The sequence below is a fragment of the Tupaia chinensis genome, unplaced genomic scaffold (genome assembly GCF_000334495.1).
Source record: "Tupaia chinensis unplaced genomic scaffold, TupChi_1.0 Scaffold000448_1, whole genome shotgun sequence".
Classification (NCBI taxonomy): Eukaryota; Metazoa; Chordata; class Mammalia; order Scandentia; family Tupaiidae; genus Tupaia; species Tupaia belangeri.
Window position 1 is genome coordinate 609,744 of NW_006159953.1, and position 10,145 is coordinate 619,888.

Consider the following 10,145-nt stretch of genomic DNA (forward strand, 5'->3'; position numbering starts at 1 on the left):
TGCCCTAAGGCAAAAACTTCTAAAAAAAAAAAAAGAATGAAATGATGTGTATGGTGTATTTTATTAAATTCTTGAGTATTTATGTAGATATTAAGTTGAAGGTAGATTTTATTGTACATGGGTAAATTCATTTGTTATCGTGCTGGTGCTAAACAGAAATATCGAACAGTGTGATTTATAAAGAATAGAGGTCTATTTGTTTCACAATTCCAGTGGGGCCAGCTTCATAACATGGTAGATAGAAGCAGAGAGAAAGGCAGTTATGTTCAAAAAGAAATGAAGAGAGACAGAAACACACTTTCCCACTTCCTCCATCCTTCCCACTCTCCCAGCCATTTGGCTTGCATCTTTCCATTAGGCCCCGTCTCTTAAAGGTCTTACCCCTCCTAAGGCAATTACAAGAGGGCCTGGATTTCAAAACGTGAACTTCTGGGAAACAAACCATTATCCAAATCATAGTAATGAATGTGAACATTTTCCACAGTGGAAATATCTTGGAAATACATTTTAAAAGTCTATGAGAAATTAATTCAATATGCATACATGTGGGGTCTTCAAAAAGTTTTTGGAAAATGTGTATCATGAGAAACCTATGCATACATTTCAAACAAGTTTTTGCACTAAAATAAACTTTCAATTAATTAATTAATTAATATATTTTTCTTTATTCATGACAGAGCATGTGCATACACATGTGAGCGTGAGAGAGAGAGTGAGAGAGGGAAAGAAAGAGAGAGTCTTTCTTTCATGGGTCTGGTCTCCCTACGATCCCCTCCCTTCGGGCCTCTGTCCTCTGGCTCATGGCCACCGGCACACATGCCAGTGTGTGTTTCAGGCTAACACGGCCAGGGATTCAAACAGCAGTGACTGTTTGAGATCTGGGTTCTCTTGAGTAGCTTATTACCACAGTGCCACGAACACGCCTGAACTTTTAGTTTAGTTCCACCTTTCAACAAACTTTTTGAAGTCCCCTCATATTTATTTGATGTTCGTTTTAGTACAAACACCTAAGCCAGTAAGAGAACCCAAACTCAAAATATCTATTACACTATTTTCAACCTTTGGCCATAAATTTCTTGAATGAGACTGAATTCTACTTCGCTTGTACATTGTAGAGAGATGGTTACACGTGAAAGAATATTACAGATTTTTATTTGTGTGCAATGATAAAGGCACAGAGGTAGTCGCCTGGGTCCCAAAACCAACAGATCAGCCTCATTCGTGAGGTATCTTTAGGGGTGAAAGGAGAAAAACATGAGGATCTTTTCTGAACCTCACATAGAAAATATTTGGTTACCTTCATTTCAAAGAAAAATTTGATTCTGCGTTTCAATAATTGTATTTCTTTTTTGTTTATATATATAAACATTATATATATAATATATATATATAATATAATATACATTATATATATATATATTTGCTTCCAACATTTCTGAAATTGGAATATTTCTAGAATATGTGTGTGCTTTAAATCAGTTAAATATAAACAAAAGTTTGAAGAAAACTTGTTTTAACCAGATGTCAATTACGAATATAATGACGGGCTGGCTCTGTGGCCAAGTGGCTAAGGGAGCTGAACCCCACTTGGTTGACGGTACCAGTTTGAGTTCCACACTTGGTGGCTTGAGAAACATGCTGGGCACATGTGTGTGCATGTCCAAAACCCTGAAAGGAGAGAGAGACAGAGGAAAAGAGATTATGGTGTGACCACTCCCCACAGAGGATACTTTCTCCCCTCTATCTCCTTTTGTCTCTGTCTGTCTCTTAGTAGTACACATGCCCTCTAGCAAAAAAAAAAAATATATATATATATACACACACACATGTATACATACACATATGTAAATATTTACATATATGTGTGTGTATATGCATAAATATGTATTTATTTATTTGGCCTATAAAAGTAAAACAAATATTGTCCAATTTCAAGTAGCTTTATCAGTATCCTGTCTTTGCCACTTAGAAAAAGTAGCTCTATAAACTCTGAAGAAACTATCCAAGGATCTCAAGTACTATGAGATAGAAGAGAAGTAAACTCACTAAAATTGCCTGAGTTTTCATATATCTGAAGAAAACACTAAAAAGACATTATTTTAGTGATCTATTGGGGATAATTGTCACTACTTGTTCAATAAAAAAATTTCACATTTTGGAAATAGAGATTATAAAAGATTATCATAGCATCATGTCGATTAAATGAGTAATTTAACTTAATAAAACCAAATAACAGAATTATTTAATGTAAAGATTATAAAGGGCTCTCAGAAATGAATTTCAAGATATTTTTGCACCAAAATAAACTTGTACTTTAATTGCACTTTCCATGAACTTTTTAAGGCACCTGGTTTTAATCTAATTTGTAGATATCTCTTAGAAATCAAATTAATCTGAGACAATATTAAATAAATATATATCATGAGTAATTTTATGTTTTTATATATGAATCCAAAAACTATGAGCATATATAAAAATGTATGCATTTATGTAAGGAATTTCTACAAAAATTAACAAAGGACATTGATTAAATAATAGAACATTTGTCATTAGTTTGTCAAAGGCTAATTCTAACACGTGAAGCAAATGAAATCCTACTGAAAAATAGATGTTTTTGGGAACCAGCAGTTAGAGTAATGGCTATGTCGCTGGACTCCCACGTAGTCGACCGCGGTTCGCGTCTCGGACCCGGTGGCTTAAATCTCACGCCGGGTGCATGTGCGTGCGTGCCCAAGATCCCGAGAGGAGAATGGAGAAGGGATTGCGGCGTGACCATCCCCCCTGGGGGGTGATTTCTCACTTTCTGTCTCTATGTCTCTGTCTGTCTGGCGAGCGCACGTGCCCTATAGCGAAAACCTCTCCAAAAAAAAAAAAAAAATAGATGTTTCCTAAAACATGAGGAGTAATTGCCATTAAAGTGAGTAATTACTGGTCTAGTTGATAGTGTGGTAGTTAAGGTGGCTGAATCCCATGTAGCTGAACATGAGATTCAAGTCCTGGACTCTGACAGATTGAAAAACATGGATACAGGGGCCAGCAGGTGGTGTAGTGATTAAGCTATTGGAATCCCACATGGCCAACTCTGGTTCACGTCCTGAACCCAGCAGCTTGAAAATCACACCAAAAGCATGTGTGTGCATGTCCAAAATCCCAAGAAGAGAAAGGAGAAGAGATTGCAGCATGATCATCCCCCTGAGGGGTGATTTCTCATTTTCCCTCTCTCTGTCTCTCCCCAGTGAGCACCCACACCCTATAGCAAAAACTTAAAAATAAAAATAATAATAATTATTATAATGGGACAAAGCAATGGTGCAGCAGTAAAGTGCAATGCTCTGCAAGACTGACTCACATGGGAAGGTTCTGGGTTTGTGTCCGGAGAACTCTCTGAAAGCATTCATTTTCTAGGTCTCGCTGAGCATGGGGTTGGATCATGTGTGGAGGCCCTATTGGAGATGCTGTTTCTTCTTTATTTTTCTAACTCATGAAAGAAAGAAAGAAACTGAAAAAAGAGCTATATTAAAATTAATTGGGCCAGCAGGTAGTATGTAGATGAAGTTGGCTGCATCCCCATGGCTGACTAAGCAGTTTGGGTCCTGAACTGGGGGAGTTGAAAATCATGCCAGGTGCGTGTGGGTGCATGCCTAAAATCCTGAGAGAAGACTAGAGAAGGACTGCAGTGCACCATAACCCCTGTGGGGCGATTTGTCGCTTTCTCTTTCTATCTATGCCCAATGAGCAAGTGCATATGCACCATAGCAAACAAACTATTGAAAAAATACATTATTCTGAAATGTTAGAACCTTTATAATATATATTTTAGCACTTTATATTCCATTAGTTCTTTGCAGCTAAATTCCTTCAAAATTATTTGAATATGTAAGTCATAATATTTATTGTAGATTATTGTGAATTATAAAAGTCTCTGTAATTTCCAGTGATCTCTACATGCCAACGGTGCTTTTATTTTGTTTAGCAAACATTGGCCTGCTTCCATTTTGGATCTTCATCTCAAGGAGCTGGATAAAGTCCTGAAAATGTAGCTGTATACCATCTAATTTATTGACTGCTTTTGATGTTTGGCCTTCAGCAAAATGTTAACAGCAGTTGTCTTCTTCTTAAAATTAAGGATACAGGAAACCCTAGGACTTCTTGCATAATGGATACAGTTAAAACCTTTTGAAAATCAAGATTAATAAAGTTTTCAAGAGTATAAGATGGATTATTCACATGATTTACGTGAACATTTTGGGAATAAATAATGACAAAGTGGCATTTGCTAATAATTTTTGCCATCTGTTTGACTCACAGACATTCTGTTCTTATTATCATATTTTGCTATTTATTTCACCTTGAAGATGATAAAACTTATAGCAATAGAATTTTGCTTTATCAAAATATGGATTAAAATTTCCTTTGGATTTAATTAATCTACATATAGAATATGGAAGAATCCTCTAAGATGCAATAATGATTACATTTCCTTTGTTTTTTTGTTTTTGTTTGTTTGTTTGAGAGGTTTTTGCTATAGGGTGCATGCACTCGCCAGAAAGACAGAGACAGAGAGACAGAAAGCGAGAAATCATACCCCACCCCCCAGGGGGATGGCCATACTGCAATCCCTTCTCCTCCATTCTCCTCTAGGGATCTTGGGCATGCATACAAACGCGCCCGGTGTGAGTTTAAGCCACTGGATCTGAGACTTGAACTGCAGTCGACTACGTGGGAGTCCAGCGACATAGCCATTGCTCTAACTGCTGGTGCAAATTTCCTTTGTATTAGGTACTTAGTCATTATGATCATTTGGATTATGAAAATTAGATGACATACTGTTCTATTTTAGATTCTGTTTCAGAGACAGGGAGAAAAACAAGACAAACATATTTTACTGTAAACAAATTGGCCTTTTATTTACTTGATTGATGAAATAGTCATTTATGTTGAATAAAACTGTTCTTTTAGTAGTAGTAGTAGTAGTACTATTTTTGTCTACTTTATCCTAGAAGTCAAGAATTTCTCAAGAGGAGAAAAGACAAGAAACTTAACTTCCCCTTTAATACAGCCAGACTTGATACTGAAAAATAGAGTCAGGAGTGAAAAGGGGGTTGGAATTGTGAAATTTTAAGATTACTCACCTTTTCTGGAAGGGTATGGATTTGAATTGCAGAGTGACTGGTTGGTGTGCCTGGAAATCTACCCAGGCAGTGAGGATAATCTGTTAGTGGTGGGTACTGATAAATCTTAAAGGGGATCCTCAGATCAGGGAATGCTCTGAAAGTCCCAACTCCTTCCCTCAAAAGTGTCAACTTTTCATCCCATTGGTAAGGTACTGATTACTGATTTAATAATAAGCTGTTGGAAATAATTATATAAGAAATGGAATATATAATGCTTACTGGTTTCTAATTCTAAACAGGTGATGCCCATCAAAGAGCTGTCTATCTCGTTGCTATCCAGGGCCATTTCAACTGGATAGGGGCTCTTTATTTTATGACTCGAGTAGCATTTTAAGTATTATCTCAAAGACAGTACATTATGTTTAATTCATACTATGCTGTAAGTTATCAATATCAGATCTGTCCTTCAGAGAAGCACTGAAGGAAGAGGAAGGAGACTGCAAAACCTTTCTGTTACTGAGAAGAGGGGGAGTTGAAAGAACTGCTGATATGTTTGGCTGAGCAAAACTTCTGCCCCTGCATAGGTAAATGTGGCAGCATGCTCATTAATGGTGCCCATTCTACCCCAAACCACCTGGATGCTCTACTTACCACCTTAATAATAGATTTCATGCCACAATGTATTAGCAAATAATGATATTTTAATGGGATTTCACCAAGAGAGAAAGCACAATTTTATCATATACAGAAGGACAAAACTTACTATGCAATCTCAGGATCTTTGTCTTTAGTTCAGGAGCTAATGCCTCTCCCCTTCCTCCATCCTCATGTGGAACCTAGAATTGTTCATCTGGTCCTGAATCATTTTCTCTGCCCTCACCTTGCATTCTCACTCAGAGAAACAACTTCAGGAAGATGATCCTCTCCCCCTAGTCCTCTAGCTCATCAGGATGCTGAGCATGTGTAGCCCTGGTGTGTTTTAGGCCAAACTCACAGTTGGCTTTGTGACTATCAGTACAGCATTTTAACATGTTACCAACTGCATCACAGAGACTGGGCCTCCTCTCTGTTTTTATTGGGTTGTCAGAAAAGTCATGATGTATTTTTGCATAAAAAGCACAGAAAAAATACTTTAGAATTTTTCTGACAACCCAGTCATCTTAGAAGAATTCCGTGAGTTTTTCCCATGATATCAATGTTACCTTTTTGTTCTTTATTGTATCAGGTGCAAAATTTCTGTTTTTTTTTTTTTTCCAATAAAATATTGAAATTTGGAGTAAATATGGAGTGTGAGGGTTGGACTGGAAATTAGCAGACTGTTAGGTTATGACATGACTGGCATTATTCTCAAACAGAGGTTTGAAACTGGATTGGATATTATATATGCAAATATTTTTCTTATTTGGCTTCATGATTTTACTTCCAAGGCCCCATCTCTGCTTTGCTTGATAAATTCTAAGCATTTGTTATTATTTAGCACCAGTTTACTTAAGCAGTGATGATTATAAAGCTATACATTCAGATATTTAAATTATATTAATTTATTTACCAAGTGATTCTTATAAAGCTGTATACAGGCAAAGGGTTCTATTGCAATGACAGGGAGACCCAGCTGAATGTATTCCTCCATAACATCTCATTTTATAATCTTCCCTTCCCCACTTTACTTAGGATTGTAGGCAGATAAAAAAGAGGGCTCTGGAGGCATCTCGGCAAACGTGAACACTCAGGAAGTTCTGTGAGGGCCAGTAACGTCGTTGTAGAGCATTTTATAGTCTTTAACACACATTACACGAGACACACCCTATGCGAGTAAAATTGCTTTGAGGGGCACCGCTCACTTATAGTAATTGAAAATGATTAATGTAATTACCTGATAAATAGTCAGAATAGGAAAGTAGCTAAAATTTCCATTGTAACTCTTCCAATTTAGCTTCTAAACCAATCTCAGGAAATGCCCTTTTTTGTAGTTTACAGTCTTTTTTTTTTTTTTTTTAATATGCTTTTGGTGTTTGCTTTTGTAAGGTTTTAGAGTGATTTACTAAGGTTTAATCATTCCTCAGAACAGGAGATCAGCGTTACCACCAATCTGTAGCAGGCTTAAGTGTTCTGTGCGTGTAAGGTCATATGAGTTGGAAGAGGGGATTATGTAGTCTTCCATTAAGATGAACACAGTGCAACAGATTTAATTATTATGACCATCACCTTATAGTGTTGCATGGTTTAGAGTATCTTTTTGTTTGTTTCTTCCAAAATTTTAAAATTCCTCTGTGCAATTCAATTAGCTGATTTACTTAGTTTGTCTATATGCATGCCACTCTACCTGCACTAAAAATATATATATATATTTTAAAAATCATCATTTGGCTGCACAATAGATTTCATATTGGAGAAAGAAAAAGCTCACGAAAGTCCAGGGATCCAGGGTCCTCCTGAGAGAGGTTTCATTCACCATTTTGCAGAAAAGAGGTATGAGATCTTCTCTGGAAAATACCTTCCTTTGTGAAGATTTAAAAGTATTTTTCCCCCACAAAAAATGAAGTGAAGGGAATCTTCTACCAAATTATATCTTTACCTACTTGTACTTTATATGTTTTTAAAGTAATTTCAGAGAGCTTTAACGGTGTAAAGTCATAAACTATAATAAATTTTTGCTAAATATTAGAGTATTAAAATTTGTGGGTAATAACAAAAACTTTTAATAAATAGTAGATATCTATATAGTGTTTAGTTCTTATCATAAAACAGAGTACTATAATACAATAAGAATTTATGGAATTTTCCTTGAATAAAAACGCGATTATTCCTTGAAGCTACATCAAAAACATTCATTATTTTACATGCAAGATTTTATGGTAATTTTTCAAAACTTGTCTTCTCTCTTACCCTCCTTACAGAGTAATTTTAAACTGTCAACTATATTAAGCTATTAGGTTGCATTTTATTTCTCCAAGTTATTTTGATTAGTTCTGTTACTATATATTTTACTACAAGGTAGTAGGTCTATTTAAATTTCAAAGTGAAATAAAAAGGCCTAAATAATTGAAATTTCTTTAATAGAAGAAGAAATAATGATGGTCAGACTTAGGCCAAGTAACCTTTGATCTATTTCCATCCCAAAATACAATATGAAAGCTCCATTCACACTAGAACATAAAACGACCAATAGCAGCATCTTAAGAGACTGAAGGGGAGAATTTTTTTGCCAGTGCTTTATCTTCGCTCTCTTCATGCAAATAGTATCATACTGGATCTCATCAAAAGTCTTCCCAACATATTTAAGTCACGAGTTTAATAAAATGTGGACCTTCCATTTTGGATTTTTCTTATACCTACTCTTAATAAAACCAATGACCATTTTAATCCTAACTTATGAAGAATCGTTTTTGGAAGAGGATAGAAAGCAAGACTGTTTTGTGTGGGTGTACATATTTCTCTCCTAGATTCCGTCCTAAGGAATGACTACTCCCTCAGTTCTAAAACTCAAAACAAAATAAAGGATTTGGTGTATACTTCCTTCATCTGACTCTACACAGGTATTGTTAAGTCAGCCTTTAAAAAACATTAAGAGGGACCAGGTGATGTCACAGTGGTGTTGCAGCTGGACCCACATTGCGTAGGGTCTTGGATTTAGGTCCTGGGACCTCCCTGAGCATGACAGGTGAGGACATGCCAGTAATCCAGGCCAGCTGACACTTGGGGTGAATCGCAGCACAAAGACCCTGCAAGGGGTGCCCATGTCTCTCATTTTGTCTTACTTATGGAATAAATAAATAAATAAAAGCTTTCAAAAGCTATAATAAAATGAAAACACATTAGAAGTGATTGTCCTTGAAGGAGTTTTGCAATGTCACAGGCTACTTTTTTTTTCTTTCTTAATACAACTCACTTAAATATGTTTGAACTCCCAGAATCTGTCATTCTAGGTATACACATGCCCGTAACTGAGCAAACCACTAACTTGGGTAAGGACTGAAAATAACTAGGATTAACCACAGATACCTTACTATTACACAAGTTTTGTCCTTTCACTGAATCTTTTCTTTTGAAATCTTGGGGGTTTTTTTGGTTTTGGATTTTGTTCTTTGGTTTCTATTTTGTTTTTGAAGAAATAGAAGGAGCTTGTGTTTTGTTTGTTCACCCCCCCTCCCCCCCTTTTCTAACTCTTTAGGTTAAAACAAGTGGAACTTCTTGGCTTGGAGGAAAGGACTAAAATTCCAGCCCTCAGCAACCAAGAGCCAGGGGTGCCCACTGTATTTAGTGCCTTAGTCATAGTAATGGATCAGTGTCCTTATTTAACTTCTGATAAGGGAGAATTTAGTGTGAAGTTAGATGCCCTCCTCAAATGTCATGGTGTAATTTGGTAACCAATGAGATAGCACTGGGAGGTGAAGACTAATGGGGGGTACTTGGGAGAGGTGAGTAGATCCCTCAAGAGTAATTAATGCCTTTCCCGGGGAGGGAGCGAGTTCTCACTGACTAGTCCCTCCACATGTGTTGCTATAAAAGCAAAACCTCTGCCAAGAGGTTGCCCTCTCTTTGTCCATGCCTGCTGACCTGTCTGCTTCTCTCCTCCCTAATATGACACAGCATCTTAGACTTTCCAGCAACCTGCATGAAACTAAATAAATCTCTTTTCCTTATAAATCAACCAATCTCATGTATTCTAACAACACAATCTGACTTTTTCTTTTTATGCCACTATATGTGTGTGTGTGTGTGTGTGTGTGTGTGTGTGTGTGAGAGAGAGAGAGAGAGAGAGAGAGAGAGAGAAAACCCCTCCCAATGGGGCCTTGTCATGCCCAAATCCTTTTTCCTCAAATTATGCATCTTGTTGTGAGGATCCTGGGCACGCACATCAGTGTGAGGTCAACGAGGCCAGGATGTGAACTCGTCTGCCACGTGGGATGTAGCTCCCTCTGGAGACCTGATTGCTGTGCTCTGGGGCTAACTCAGAATGGTTTTGATGACCATCATATTTCTATGCAGCCATAACCCTGTAACTGTCTGAACAGGGCTATGTTGGGTATT